Source organism: Rhyacophila brunnea, unplaced genomic scaffold (genome assembly GCF_057557595.1).
Source record: "Rhyacophila brunnea isolate RB1 unplaced genomic scaffold, BYU_Rbru_1.0 scaffold_3, whole genome shotgun sequence".
Classification (NCBI taxonomy): domain Eukaryota; kingdom Metazoa; phylum Arthropoda; class Insecta; order Trichoptera; family Rhyacophilidae; genus Rhyacophila; species Rhyacophila brunnea.
The window spans coordinates 10,453,165-10,470,694 of record NW_028232965.1 but is presented as its reverse complement, the minus strand read 5'-3'; the positions used below and the strand labels follow the sequence as shown (position 1 = coordinate 10,470,694).

At 28.9% G+C, this 17,530-nt stretch overlaps 1 protein-coding gene across 1 annotated transcript in view; it reads right to left on the bottom strand.

Moving 5' to 3' along the window:
• Positions 1 to 3,993, bottom strand: part of Rab3 (RAS oncogene family member Rab3) — a 77,665-nt gene extending 73,672 nt beyond the window's left edge. The window contains exon 1 of the mRNA XM_085952575.1: positions 3,418 to 3,993. The gene's annotated coding sequence lies outside the window, so the exon portion shown is untranslated. The remainder of the gene's footprint in view (positions 1 to 3,417) is intronic.
• Positions 3,994 to 17,530: the final 13,537 nt, after the last annotated feature.

Sequence of the window (17,530 nt, the reverse complement as noted above, 5' to 3'; positions counted from 1 at the left end):
TACAATTGCTTCTAATATCTTTCACATTGTTCCAAATTATTTATATAAACAAATATAAACAAATATTCTTAAATTTAATATCTTGTATTCATTGAATGAAGTAAATAAATAATACACATTTAATCATTGAAAAATGAATGGAAATAAGTGTGTCGTTAGTTACTTATTGCGCCTGCTGGCAAAACAAAAAGATTCGCCGTATTCCTTCAGAAAAGTTCCCACGTCAGATTTCTCGGGGGGATTGTGGTAAATAACCACTTTTGGTAGCCTTTGAATGGTTTTGCTTTATTAATTTGACGGTAACATGCGACTGTGCGATTGCTAGCCTCTACGCTGCACTGGCACGCTATGTATTTTTTAGTTTAATAAAATTTCGTCTTTTTACCCTTGAAAGCTTCTCATCGATTATAAAAATATAAACATTAAAGCAGAGATTGACAACTTGTTTGAAAACATCGCATGCATATACACAACAAAAAAATCGTTTATGTAGAAAAAAATACGACCCCCGATGTGACTTGAACCTGTATCTGCTGGAGTCACGCCAGTATGTTTTACCATTAAACTACGGGCGCCTTAGATAATTACGACGATTTTAACAAGTAGTAGTTGTTACATGAAATGCTTATCGAATTGCGTTTAAACTAGGGCGCACAATAATATAGTATTTTTTAGCTGCTGTGAAACCTTAAAATCAAATAGTACCGCGTAAACACAAAATTTGTTAAACGTATACTTAATTATTATATTATTAATTAATAATTACTAAACAAAATTGAACCGCAAGCAATAATTTACAAGTTTTAGGAAAATATGATGAAAAATATCCGCATTCTATCGAATCCTATTGAATCGGTATTACTTTTGTCTTATTTTTTTTTCATTATGTTTAAAAATTTTCGATATTGTTTGTCTTTATTTTCTTTCTTTTTTCATTCTTTCCTTATCGAAAAATATTTTACATAGTTTAATAACGGAGACTTAAAAAAAATATACCTCGCAAATACTTAAGCGCCCGCGAGCAATGCATTACTGACTTCTACGTTAGAGTAATAAAACGAATGTAAAAATGTAGACTAAGATGTTATAATAAAACAATCATTATTTGCTTAAAATAAATGGTTACAAAATACCTACACATGACAAAATAAAACCTGAAAGTATTCATAATATAAATAAGGTTTTTAATTTCAAATGAAAAGTGGTTATTTAAGGAAAAGTATTCACTTTTAACCAAACTAATTAAACCCATTTTTATTTTACGAGTAGCTATATTCACGTTGTATTATAAGAGTGAGCAGAAGAGGCAACTGGCATGGCCCATAAACATTAATTAAGCGGCGTAATATCCTATTCCGTTAAAAAAAATACATATCTTATACGAAGTGCAAAATTGAAAAATAACACCCATATTCTTCACAAATATTGATCAACGTATACTCCTGTTAATTAAAATTATAGTTTACTAAATAAATTAAGGATTATACAATCAACAATCAACTAAGCGAGACTAAATCAACCGAAATATTTTGAATAGCAGTAATTTAGATTACTCTAAAATATGTATATTAAAATAAATATATATTGCTAGTTATGACACGTAAATTTTGTTCTTGAAAAATGTATTTACATAACTAAATATTTTGCATGAATAAAATCAGGATTTTTTTATTTTCGATTTACACAATTTTGAATTTTAAAAGTGGCCCTCTAATCTCTAAACTCGTTCTGAGGCTCATATTTTAAATGATAAAACATACATTTATTAATTACAATAATATAATGACGATCGAATGGTTGTAGAGCAGGGATGGCGAACCTTTTTAGGTATGCGTGCCAAAGTTTTACAAATAATATTTTTCAACTAACCAATGTGCCAGCAGTTTTTTTATGGCGAAAATTTTTTTTTTTAAGTTTTATAACAAATTAGTTAATAATTCTATTAAGAAGGTTTAAAAATTACAATTTAATTATTGTTATCCTATCTTTCACCGTAATTATTACCGAAGGCATATCTTTTATTCATTGAATGTTTTTGTCCTTGTTTTCAAATTACTCAAAGTAATTGTAGAAGCATTTTAAACCACTCTTCTTTATATTATAATTATACCTATTAATTCTCCATCACTGAGCGGTTTTCTATTTTTAGAGATTATGTTTGAGGTAAAATAACAAACAGTTATTCTATTTGAATGACTGCCGATAATTAATTTCATAAGGCTTGTTGATAGTATATTTTTATGTTTTGATTACATTACACGTAACGATTAGCCTGTAATTTTTTATACAATGCGATTTGTCATTATTTATGCATGAATTTCATCGTTTCCGTTTGCGCATCGATTGGTACCTAAACGTATAGGACAAACCGAAGAAAACTAATACGCATAGCTATGTCATCATTATTTTTTCATCTTATAAGTAAGTACTTATCTAAGTACTTATACATTTATTTGTAAAACTTTTTTATAAAAAAGATGTTTTTTAAATATATATAAAATAGTCATATTTTTCTCTTCACAATGAAACATTCGCGTGCCATGAAAAATCATCTCGCGTGCCATAGGTTCGCCATCCCTGTTGTAGAGTATATTAAATGAAATATTACAATAATCAATTAATTCAGTATACAATATTTTTAACTGTATTTTATGATATTATATAACATATGTACAAACCTGAAAGCCAGACTACAAAAATAATACTATCGTGGAAAGGAAGCTTAAAAATTATCATATTATTGTAAGTATAGCTTTATTGTTTTAATAATTTTTGGTTTCTGTTATGAATATACTGAAAGTGTGAATTGGGTCTGACAAGTAAGAATCTTACTTACTTAAATCATTTTCCGCAAAATTGCAATTAAGGTATTGTATATTTTATTTAAGTGTTGTGTTTAAAGAAATACATCTACTTATTTAATATTTCATACTTACAAATACGCATATACCTTTACTACGTCACACAAAATTTGCTATAAATCACAGCGTAGAGGATCTACGGATTCAGTAGCAGTTTCAAGATAATATCTTGCCTTATATTTTTGTGCGTAGAAGTTCTTAAAATAGATTTGTAAGGTATTAATCAAAGGTAAATTTGAAAACAGTTTTCTTTTTACACGATATTTATCATATTTCTGATGTTGTTTATTTCTTCATGTTGATGTGGAAAACCTTTAAATTCTACTGCAATGCAATGTCGTATTTTAATTGTTGTTTATTTGAAACACATGTGAATTTCATTATAAATTTATCAGCCGACAAAATTACGATCGTTTTGACAGACATTTAACATAAACCGATAAACTACATGTCGCAGTTTATCTAAAACCTGTTTGCAAAGGCGTTCTATTTAAACAAGTTTCGCATTGTTGACATGCCACAGTTAGCCGTTATCATTAATGAAATTATAACTTGCCTTTTAGTTAATATTCTTGAGTGTTCCTTTCCAAATTACACCACTGTCGTCCTTTCGAAAGACTTGCTCCAGTACAGGCCAGTCAGTCTAGCTTTGTCTCGTTTCCACACAATGAAGATCGCCCACGCGGGAAAAAGACGCCGACACCACTCGGCAGATATCGATTTTCATGTACGTTTCTCTTCGCGTCAAAATCTGTTACGTGCGTCCTTATATCACATTTAAATATTATGTATTAATTTGAAATTAAATTTAAAACGATACGTTCTCTAAACAAACGTATAATTTACTAAAGAAATTTTTGAAATTTTTTTATTATACTCGTCGAAAATAAATAACACTATTTTTCAAGCTCAGCTGATTGACGTTAATAAAAATGTGTGCTCGTATTTCGAAATTCGAATCACGGATTTGAACGAACTTTGCTATGAAACTGTTGCCAACTTAAGTATGGATATTCACTGTTTTTCACAACGGTATAAAACTGTTTGCTTATTTTTTCCTTGTCTTGTAGAAAATCGAGTAAATTTGCGAGCACGACGGCCAGTATCCGAGGCTTTGGGCTCGTGTTGTAGTGTATTTGTATCCAAATTGTGTGTGCCTCGCTGGGAAAACCAATATGGCGGCCACAGGACATGCGCAGATGCCTTAACGTATACTTTTCTTTACCAATGATTCACAACATTTTTCACGTTTATCGGAAAACGGCTTTTGCACAAATTAAATCGATTTATATTCCCTTTCACTGCTTCTTTATCGTATCACTCCAATTACTATAGATTAAAACATAATTCCATGTATTTTTAAACTGTACAACGACAATCACATATAAAAATCATAAACACCATAATAAAACATCATATTCGTATTTAATTATATTGGACTAATACTTTTTTTGAAGTACCATATAATAGAGTATGACATGTCGAGTAAAATACACGTTTTAATTAATTGCTATAAACATATTTTGAAATACCTCAAAATCATACTTTTTTACAAGTATTTTGTTGTTGGGTATTTGGTAAAGTTATTATGTCGACATCCTGAACCCAAATATCTATTGATTAAAATCACATATTAATTTAGCCTAGATGCGGGATTTGGATCTATGTCGAAGATTATCTGAAAAATAACCATTAGATTCAATATTTAAAAAATAATATTAATTACCATATGCAATAATATATTAAATTAAATTACCACTACGATATAACAATAGCATAAGTATTATCTATTGAATACTTCATCTCGAATACTGTTTATATTTATTTATGTAATATATTTTGCAGTGTTTCGTTTAAAATTTAAAATAATTTGTAAAATGTAATTAAATAAGTTATTCTAGCAGATGTTTTATCAAAAAATGTTGAATACTACACTTCGACGAAAGAAATAAAAAAAATATCTGCAATTCTATGGTCATATATGCATATAGACATATTTGCAGTCTATTTATAAAAAAATGTAGATTAGAGATTATCTTATCAATCAATACTGTGGCCAAAAATTGAACACTAAACTTGTAGAATTAATCACATGACTGATGTGTTTAATAAATGTTCGTGTTCAAACGATAAAATTATTCGCCGTCATTTAACTTATGTTAATATTTACCGATATTTGACGGAAAAATACAAATAACCAAGATGTGCATAAGGAAAAGGACAGATTTTCTTTCGTAAACCTATGAACAGCCTTATCCAGAAGTCAATCCATTTGCTATTATTTATTGGTACCAGGGAACACCTACTAAAATAGTTTTAAAATTTTATAGGCTAACAACTAAATTTTACAGTGGTGAAATTGCATTTATTTTCAATAATTACAAATTTCTGATGAGAAACTGTGAAAATCTTTTGTTAAGTATTTTGAATTTTGAGGGGGGATGAATCAAAATACTTGTTGCCCTCGGCATCAGTTTTATGTAAAAGGCTCTGATGAGATGTATTAATACTAGTTAACATATTAATAATATTTGGTATGATAATTTAAATTTGGAGTATCGGTGCTTTGGGTATAAATGACAATGAAACAACGAAGGTCGGCTTCCGCTGACATCGCACCGATCTCCTCTAACAGACCCCTCGGGTGGTTATCTAAGCACGCGGGAAAGAGAACAGAAATTTCCACCTAGGGAGGTTTTTGTTCGTGAGTTATTTTCGATTTGAGCGCAAATCGTGGGAGGATATATTCTGTGGGACATTCGTCGCTTCGATTTACACTGGCGCCGCTCTATACCTATTTTGTTTGTTGCGTATTCACTCGTCATTGTAAACGACTTGTGAAGAAAAACACCATTTGATAACGTACACTAATGTGTCTCAATGTCAAAGCAATTTAAGAAACCCTAAATCGAAAAAATAACATTTAATTCTTTTAAGAATTTAAATTACATATTACATTATACTTTGTCGATTGTAGCTGATTTTTTTTTTGTTTTGTGGTTAATTTATAATATAATATTTAATTTTGGCATTAACTGTAAATTCTTGGAGGAAACACACTGTATTAATTAAAATAAAACAAAATATTATGTTGTACTTATTCCAATGATTTTAATAATAATCAGGGTCAGTTTCATCAACTACAGAGGGAAATCATTACTGGTACAGAATATACGATGATATTATATATTTATACTAATAAAAGACAAGACAAGAACTTTTTTTTAAATTGTCTAGGTAATTTTAATTTGTATTTAAGTGTTTATAAGGTAGGCTTTAAATAATCGCGTAGTATGAAGCCATTGATAATAGGCATTTTCTAAGTGTTTTATGATATAATTTGTTTGCGATTACCATGCGAGAAAACATTTCTAAATGTGTAGGAGAGATCAAGATAGGGAGAAAACGTATTAAAAGGGATTACCATTTTTTATTCTAATCAGTTCATATTGATCTGCATAAAGTTGAAATTATATTAACAGTTTTTTTAATGAATAGTTAATAGCAATTCGCTCAACGCATTAAATCCTTGCACAGGAATAAAATCACAATGATGAAACAACATACAATTTGTCGGCTAATTGCAAGACATTATTTATGTATAATTGGCCTTTCTACTTTTACTACTTTCATACTACTGGATGACTTTATTTGGGCAGCAACTGTCACAGGTACTTTAAATATGTACGCTATGATTTAATAAATATGTCCTATAATAGTATATCAGTAGTATAAATACATTTGGAAAATTACTGATTTAATTTTTCATGTTAACATTATAGTCAAAATTAGCTTATATGATCTAAATTTACTTAAGATAAATCACACGTGAACAATTGTGACGCAAGGTGGTATGGAAAAGTGCGCGTTGGTCATAACACGGAAAGGTCATAAAATTAACCATTGTTTATTGAGGTGGATAAAAATACATAATATTGTGATATAAGTCACCAAATTCCGGATATTGAGTGTCATACGGCACCTAAAAAACACAAAATGAAGTAGTATTATAAAACGCAGAAAGATAACCGCGCGTTAGAAGTTATACTTCTTTGGCATAACAAAACAAAAAACTCATCTTCGCCATAGAGCGGTTATAATCGATTCAGAAGTGCCCATGATGAAGTAATAAAAAAACAAATTTTATTGGCGTGTTATATATGATTATATTCATTTCGGTCTCAAGGGTATTTTATCGATAAAGGTACCGTCAGCAATAAGATTATGTATGCGAATAAATAATATTATTGCATAAAGTACCTACTTTGGAAGAAAAAAATCTCAAAATCTGTGTTTGAAAAAAATAGGAAACCGCTATTTCGATCATCTTTGCTTAAACAGATGACTGTACAACTATTTTTGTTAACAATAATAATTTATTTGCAAATCAAAAGTAAAACATAGCCTATTTAATGGTTTGAATGAAACGTGTTATTGGCTTTTGTGATGAAACATAATAAGTATTATTTTCTTCAATTATTATAAACCGCTAATAAATAAATTTACATGGGATATGCGACAAATATTATCCTTAACTGTAAAAAGATGTATTTTTGTGTATGAAGTGTCTAAATATTGTAAATTTACAACATACCATTGTTTGAATTATTAACGAACTCAACATTCACTAAATTTATTTATTTATTGATATATAATTTTACTTATAAATAATACTTACATAATTAAAGCCTCAAATCATAACGAATAATCATAGTAAAATCATAATAAAAGTTGCAACATTATTTGGAACACCGGAACGTCGCCGCGCAAAATAAATTATGTTGCATCGCCGGGCAAAACTTCCGTCCCACGTCTCATGCCAAATTAATGTGTTACATTTGTGCGCGTCACACGCCAAAAATACAATCTGATCTGTTTTACCAAACGCGCATAAAGAAGTATAACTTCAAAAACTAAAACAAATTTTCAAACAACCAACCTTAATACTATGAAGATAAATCATTTTACTCAATGAAACGATATATTGTATTATTACAATTTTCTTATTAATATTTTAAATGCAAAACAATATATTACGACATCGTCGTTATAAGTAAAGACTTCCTTTTAGTCATCGGATCAATTTCAAGTAATTAATATGATATAAGGTTAGTCTGGATTTACCATGAAAATGTCACAAAGTGGTGAAGAAATCAGATGAAATGTTCTATGGGGACCCAATATTGTCATTGTTATTATAATATGTAATTTTATTCAACACCCTAATTACACAGCTTAAAGAATTATACAGGGGCGCCGCGTCCTTATACGCATCGTGTGCGACGGCAGAGTTAAGGGGTGGCTTTATGTCTTTATGTTTTTTTCTCCCCCTTCACCGGCCGCCCCTTGATTTTGCGGCCGTCGTGAGCGATTTATAAATTAATTTGATTTTCATACATAACTAACTAATCAATACACCTTTATACACTATAATATTATATACATCATATATTTTTTGACGATGTCCGATCCTAATAAGATCATAATGTGTCGCTAAATTTCAAAACGCGCTATAACACTTTTTCATTATTTTGAGAAAATTATTAAAAACTTTTTGAACCAAAAAGGTTTTTGGATGTTACACGTAGTGTGTAAGCGGGAATTGATAGACGCATTGATTTTGTTTTATAAATGACAGTCAATCGTAGCGGATTTTGAAAGAGGCGATAAAATTTTCGTGTAGAGATTTAAAAAACGAATCTATTGATATATTTATCTTAATTGTTTCAAGTGTCCATGCAGTGTAGGTTTTTATTAACATATATCTAACGAGAAATGGATATTAGACATTCTCTCAACCTATTAGGTACATACTCTGAGCACACATTTAAAATCAATATACCTATATCAAATACATAGGTGTTATTGTTACTTCAGCATATTATATTGGTGTCAGTATGAATGTTAATAAATACTAATACTTGAATTATTGAAGTGTGCGACGTTAATTCTACGATTATTATTTATATATAAGACGCATGTATCGCATGCGAGATGTAATTAAATCTGTCGCTGATAAATAAAACATTCATTATTAGTAGACTGTGTCTGACTACTTAGAGTATTTTTTTTCAGGTAAGTTACTGTACCTTTAGCAGTCTTTCTCGATATATATAATATATATGTATATTATACAATCCAAGTTACTATAAGGTTAGCAAAAAAATCTAGTGCCCAATGCGATAAGGAAAAAATATAGAGAAGAAGACAAAATAATATGTCAAGTAATTTACCTCAATCCAAAAGTATCCATCGATCTTTGAATTGAAGTAAAAACGTGAAAAGTTCCCTGGCCGAAGTTTTTTTTTTTGGCTTTGCTTGAAAAGCTATTTCGAGTATTCGGTTGCAATATCTCGAGGGAAAACACATTTTTATGGTTTTCCTCAAAACTTCAGATAGTTTTTGTGAAAACAAAATAATAAAACGAAAGAAAACTATATCACATAACAAAATATCGACTGTAAATAATATGCTGTTTTTATATTTCTGGTAGCCATCGAAGTATAATATATTATTTATATTCAGTATGAAAAACAGATTAGGTAGATATATATATATACTTCTCGATGTATTATAGTTTTACTTAAAGAGATAACTCAGTGATGGTTATGTTATAATTATAAATTACCAACAGTTAGTAGTTAAATATCACAAAAATTTTATAATTAAATATTTAGTTTGCAAAATATATTATTATCATTTTTACGTTATTTTTGTTAATATTTTCAGAAAAATAAAATTCAACTTTTTTTAGAAACTGCACATAATAATAATATAAGCATTTTATCGACCAATTGTGCATAATTTATTGTCATAGACCTGAAATTTCTGTTTCCTAAAGAAAGTATTTTTTAATATAATACACGTATACCTTTATAAAAGTTCTGCATAGGTTTATTGATTAGCATTTATTAGTCAGTTATAAATTTTAATTCTTAAATATTATGAACTCTAAAAAAAGTGTATTCTTTAAATCCTTGTAGCAAATTACATATATTATAATATATACTCTAACAGTGTCTGATTCCAGGTTCAAAATTTGAATTCATTTCAATACTTAATTTAAAGCAACATACATTATACATATGAAATACGATTTCAATTAAATGCTGATGAAATCAATTACCTTCCCTCTCTGTAGAATCGCTGATCACAAAACAAAAACAATAATTGTTACACAGAAAGGGGGTTTTTTAATAACACTAATATAACGTGCATTTCTCTAAGAGTTTTTTTTTTAATCAAAATGGGTGTGTGTAATTTTGTTGCAAGATTTAAAAAATTGAGATTTCTCATTGCACTGACTGCAATATTCTTTAGAATGACGAGAATAAAAAGTATTTTCAATATAAGTAATTATAATATGTATATCACGGCATTTTTTTTTTATCAGTTTCGACCTTTTTCCTTTCCTTTTTATACATTTTTTTACTAATTGAAGGTAACAAATGATTTTGATTGTTTTTTGAAGTTTTTTTTAAGTAAACTACATGAGAATACACCATGCATGCATGCAGATAAAGTAATTTATTCTTATATAATAAACGATTGGTCACCGTATGTATGTTTGGTAAGTTAGTTGGTATAGAAAGAAGTCAAAACACACGGTATAATGATATATGTGTTACATAAGATGTTTCCAAAGCAAATAATATTCATATCACGTAGTATTAGAAAGCTGTTTCGTGATAAATGCCTGCCAAGAGGGATACAGACGATATGAGATTGATAAGTCAGTCGAAAGAAAATACTTCTGTGTACGAAAGGAAAAGCGAGATTAGTCTTACGAATAACAAAATTACTTAAACAATATCTAAATCAACCGCAGTTTATTATACCTAAATGAGAAAAGAGAATATGTAGTCTAAACAACCCATCCGAAGTTGGGAATCTAATCCCGAGCCAAAATTTTAATCCCGGGATTTCGGGAATACAATTTAACGATCCGGGATCCTGGGACTAGTCCCAGGATTGGCATTTTTTTCAATAGCCAATATTATTTTTTTATATATACAAATAACGTTGATAAAATCGGTCAAAAATAAATATAGCATAATTGATACTATGTAAGACATTTATTGTTAATATTGTGTAGGTTCAATCTAGGAAATACAAGGTTTAATGGAGTAAATAATTGGGTAATATTATTAATAATAATGTGAAAGTAAAACAGTTTTATTTATTTATGAAAAGATAATAAATACAAACTACACAACTACAACTCATGATCCATTCACTGAACGAAGTCAGCAAACAATTCGGTTTAGAAATCAAAAACAATGCTAATGACGAACAGCACAGAATCAAAAATTTCAGTCGACAACGATGTACTTACCTACAGAGAAAATAACACCTAATTGGGGAAACAAATTTGTTTTGCAGGAAAAACAATGAGCTGGAATTAAAAAGAAGAAGACAAAGTTCTTGGAATAAATACTGGAGCTTAAAGGAAATATTTAAAGGCGATATGACAGCAAAGATAAAAACGAGTGATGAACTCATGTCTCCTACCATGCTTTACATATGTCTGTTAGACCTGAAGATACTCTAGCATAGTAAAGAACAAAATCACCAGCTGCCAACGCGGTATGGAACGTTGTATGCTAAATATCAACAAAAGACAAAAAATAAGACACACAAAAATAAGAAATATTTCAAAAGCCACAGACGCTCTAATCCATGCTCAAAGACTTAAATGAAAATGGGTGGATCATATAGCGCGACTACAAGATGAGAGATGGACAAAAATAATTACTTCATGGAACGGCTCAAAAGGGAAACGCTATAGAGGAAGACCCCATGCGAGATGGCAAGACGACATCATAAAGACAGCGGGCCCAAATTGGCTACAAATAGCTAAAAACCCCAGTCCCCAAACCCCAAAAAAGTCCAGTGGGACTCTTTGGAGGAGGCTTTCACCCAAAGAGGGGTTTTTACAAACCAAACAAACTAATTACATATCACTGTTTAATTTATAAACATTATCTAATAGTATTATATACAAAATAAAAAAAATCCTAATATATATATGTATTACACAAAAATATAAAAAATTAATAATAATTAATATTACATAAACTAGAAAATAAGTAGATAATACAATCATCAATAGATATATATATACATAATATATATATTCATAGGTTATATATACATATATATATTCATTAGATATACTTAATTAACTGTCATTTACCTTTGTTTCTAAGAAATAAAAAGGCTTTTTTATTTTATTTTATAACAAATACAAATACAAGTTCAATTGAAATAAAACAAATAACCTATTGTGTTGACAATAAACACAATATAAAAAAATTAAATATTTAAGTAATTAAAACAATATTTATTTTATTTTATTTTTATTTATTAATTTATAAAAAGAGAATTACGGCATTACAGCTATTGGCCAATGCGCCATAATACTTAATAAATACAAATTTATAAAAATATCTTAATTACAAATAACAATAAAAAGACATCAATGAAATATGATAATTTATACAATTATAAATTTAACCTATTTAATACGTCGACAAACATTATATAGTTAATAAAAAAACAAATCAACCTTTATGGTGCCATCAAATAAGCTAATTGCACGATACACAGCATCATGAAACATAACATCTGTCCTGCGACGAGGTATCTTGAAGACCGTGGAACTACGAGTGATAATGGTGGGAACATGAAAATTAATATTTGCCAGTATATACGGATTGTAAATGAACCCACTGAATAATATGCCCGAAGTAATACCAAAGCATCAAGTGTTTCGCCATAAATGGCTGGATTTTTTTCTGGATTTTTTTTCTGTTATATTTTTGATTTTATTTTATTTTCCAAAATTGATAAAAAAAATCAATCCCGAAGGTTTCGAGATTATGTTTACCAATCCCGGGTTTCATAGGTATCGAAAATAGTTCCCGGGATTGGAATCCCTAATCGGAAGTATAAAACGTCAAAAATTTTATCGTCTTTTGGACCTGAAGTTTGAATTGATTTTATATTAATCTACATTTTTCTCATACAGGATATTGTCTCCATTTTTAAATATGAGTTATTACTACTTATAAAAATATATTAAAATGTTTTTATAAGTATATTTATATATTTATTTATAAGTATTTATAGTATAGTATATTATAAGTATATATGTACCTATCGTTAGGTACATGTCGTATTTAAAAAAAATTCATTTATTGAATTAAATGTAATATATGTATCTGCTCCACCAATTGTCCTTTGGTTCCTACCAACGGTGTTTGAGCGCAGGGTATTGACACGCATTCTTCATCGAACTTGTAGAAATAAAGTAACACAAACTGTAATATTGGAGCTATATATCTAAAAAATCTTACAAATCTAAAGATTATTCTGGCTGGACATCGCAGCACCCAGCAGATTACAGTAGGGAGACTATAACTCTGATAACTGGATGAAGTAGTAAAGTTCCTACAGACTATGGGTATCTTCAATAATTGGTGATTCACGTAAAATATAGGTGAAGGGTAGTGTTTGAGGCTGCGAGGGGCCGACCCAGTGATGATGATATATTATCTACTAAATAAAAAGCAATCCAAGAATGTATGGAATATAATATCTAAATTCTTGTTAAATTTTTATTCTGGCTTATAAAATTCAAGAACATGCTTCACGTAAAATAACAGAAAAGTCCCCCTATAATTTTTTGTACTTTATCCGATCATTATAATTTTTACCGCTACCAGGGAAATATGTCTTGCGTATATGAAAGTATTATTTCCAAAATTAATAATGAATAATTCAAATGGTCAAAGAACTTTCTCAAAAAACCTACCAATAAAAGCGTTTTCATGCTTTGAAAAATATTTCCCATTATTAGAACCACCGACATAATAATTATTATAATATAATACGCACGTATAATAAAATTTAATGAATAACTAATTTTTCAGTACATATTCCGATTAACAGCGACGCTACTTTCATTTGATCTATTCATCAGTCATCGACTTTAAAATAATGTTTAAAAAATTGGAATTACGTAGAAGACCTGTACATATTTGAGGTTTATGTTTTTTAAATGAAAATTTATATATATATATATAAAACTTACTTAAAGGTGAGAAAATTTAGGGGGATAAGGCTTTCTCTAGAAAGTTTATTATATTCATTTATAAAAATATGCTTTATTATAAAAATAATTGCCTAAAACCCTCTAATAATAATTAATAGTCGCCTTTCCTGGCTTTTTTAAAATCTCAATTCAAAACTCTCTTTCATTAACAGAATTTTCAGAGGTCTACGTGACAATACAGTCTGATTTTATTTTCTGATAAAAGCTCGTGGCTCAAGGTGAAGATCCTTTAGGAGTAGAAATATACTTTACCTGTAAAATAATTATCATTATCTAAAACTTTTCAACAGTAAATCTCAAGAGATCACGGCGCAGACAAATTTTAATGACAGGAAATGAAAAACTTGCAAAATACCTTCAAACCCTCTCAATGGAAAATACCTCTGAAGCAATGAAGGAATTTCGTTATAATTCTAATACTCCTATAAAATAGATAAGTACCTACCTACCAGTGGCGAAGGCTCCACAGTAAGTGATTATTTGAAGCCTACCTTCTAAGAAAAATACATAGAAAGTATTTAAATGTAAATAAATAAAAAAATGAGCGGGAACAAATTAATTAATTAATATTTAAAAAATAAAAATGAGAGCCATCTATAGTCAGAATTTATAATAAATAAAAAATAAGAGTGACGCAGCGCCACGTGTTCTCTAGCGAGTATTGAAATATAGATTCATTCGAAATGATTTTTGGCGTGCTTTTTGTATGAACTGCGTGACATCGGGGTAGTCTAGCTTTTTTCATACGAATCTATAAGCTTAAAAGGCGAAGCTTAAAATATCTGCATATATTTAGTGTCGATGACTGCCGCTTTATTCAAATAATAATTAATAATGCGTTATTAAAAAAGAAAAAAATCTTTGCGTTCAATCACGTCATATAAATAATAATTTGATCTAGTGATTATTATCATTTATCAATTAATATGGTCAGAGACTAATATAATTTTATTATTTTTTTGTTCAATTGTTTGTAATTTTGATAAGATTTAAAACTGCCTAAATAGCACGTGATTTTCGTCGGTGATTGGACAATCTAATTTCAATAATAAATATAAAAAATTACAGACCGTCATATACAAATTTTCTACTGTAAAATTAATATTTCTATTATCACTTAAAAATATTGAGTATTGTAAATAATGACATATATTGGGATAATAATTATGTAAGCATCGTTGAATATATATGTCAAAACGTAGCCATTTATCTAAAATTCCGATAGTACATATTGGCGAATATATTTGACTAAAATAATGTTTAGTGAAAATGTAAATGCGCGTATTAACAAAAGAATACTATTTCAAAATACCTAGTATTCACGAACGTATTATTATGAAACTGTGTTCCACATTCCTGAACAAATGATAATTTTGTTTAATATTCAAATTGATTTATGCTTAGAACTTATTTTTTCGTATTTGGCACTAGTGAGTAGCCATAATTGGAAGGAAAAACCTGGTCTGCAAGATATGACTAACATAAAAAAGTACAAAACGTAAATGAATTAGACTATAAATTTAAATGACATCAAGTATTCTCAAATGATAGAAATAATTATTGATCATTGTTTGTTATATAACAAAAACAATATGGCATAGTAAGGCTTAAATATTAGTTTTAGAAAGATTATGAATTCTCTTGGGTGTGGGCTCCTAACTTCTTAATGTTCGATGTGTTTAGAATACCTATGTCCCCGTTTTATCACGTATACACTTTGATGCTAGTTTTGTGATTGTATTGAAATAACTCAAGTTTATAAGTAAATAATCGATAAATAAATCAGTAAAAATCAGTGTTTTAAAATTATGTATACGTAATAAAGCATGTTACATTCTCAATTCGAATTGGTCGGTTAATTTAAAAAAAAATGTTTATTTATTATTATACATAAGTTAGATGTGTATAGTTAGTATAGTATAACCCAGAATCTGCAGGCTATCGTCATCTAAAATTTGAAGAAGATCATAAAGGATAGATCGGAACGGGGATGGCATAGAGAAGAAATCGATACTCATGCTGGAGTGTCGCTATGAATGATAATGAAATATATTTTTATGTCATAATATGGTAGACTTCTTGAACTTTTAATGTGTAGTATTCGCTTACTTATGTAAATAAATATGAATTTTGATAATAATGATGATTAACTGGTAGAACGCCATATCCAAAGCTATTTTTGTTTATAACCCAACACAACAATGTACAATTTACAATAATAAGTATGTTTCAAAACCATGATAATTATGATATTGTCCATTAATTCTCACATATATTTTATTGGCATCTCTCGTTTGCAATTGATTTGATAATATTACGACAAGCGACAGAAATAAATTGTTATTGTACATATCTACTCTTTCATTACCTTCCTACCCAATGATTTGTAGAGCAATCATTCTTTCCCTTTTATGTCCCGTTTTTTTCGTCGTTTTATATGTGACGATTTTTTATACACAGAGGTAGCTAGTAGTAAATACATCAATCAATAATGAATAAATTGCATTGCTTGCAGATATAGGTCATAGAAAATAGCTTTAAAATGTGTGAATTATTATTACTTATTGATTTAATATGGGAATAAAAAATATCAGATATTGATTGTGTTAGACCAGGTGTGACCTCTACAAGTAATTTAAATTTAGAGAAAATCCTTTTATTTTTATAATATTTTCTTCTATATTGTACTATGTTCATTTTAATTTAAAATTAATCAAATATTCAAAAGAAATTCTACGCCAGAATCACTATAAGGTTTTAAAACTATAAAATTAACAAAAAAATACGTTACACGTTTTCGCGGGAATAGCGAATGATGGCAGTTGAACCTCACACCTACGGCCGAGTAGTTAGATTTGAATTCTCAAAAAATTACATCACTGTCTGTAATGATCTGGAAACTATAAACAGCTCTTGTTTATTGTTCCCACCATCCCGGCTTTAACACAGATCTAATTATTTTTTAATGCAGCCTCAATATGTTACAGTTAACTTCATGTGGTCTTCCACCCTTTACTAATATGATATACGAGTGTTGAATAGATGATAGTCAAAAAATATTCGTATGTATATCTATTATAATTTGGTTTAAGCAGTGATAACATGAATTTAAAAAAATAACCAATCTTAATAAATGAAAACGAATAAGTATGATTGACAAAGTGTGCAGTATTTTATAATACACAATACTATAGTATACTACCTACAGCCTGCCTTTACTATGACGGTTTGGTTTTTATGGGGATTAAATTGAATTTTAAACAATCAACGAGCTTCGTTTGCAATTTGTATGCTTAGTTCAATGAAAAAAATAAATACTATGGCTGACACAGTTTAACATGCACTATGTAGGTATATCGGATTTCAACAGCCTACTTCCAACCTGAGATATACCTACATATTTTTGGGAAAATAATATAAAGACGAATTCAGTTTTGTTTAATACTGCTTATTAAACTAGCTTTTTCTCACCTCTTAGTTCTTTGCTGCAAAGTATTTTTGACGATTTTCTTATTGGTATGAAATTCCATCAGCCGCTACGTCTATTTCTATT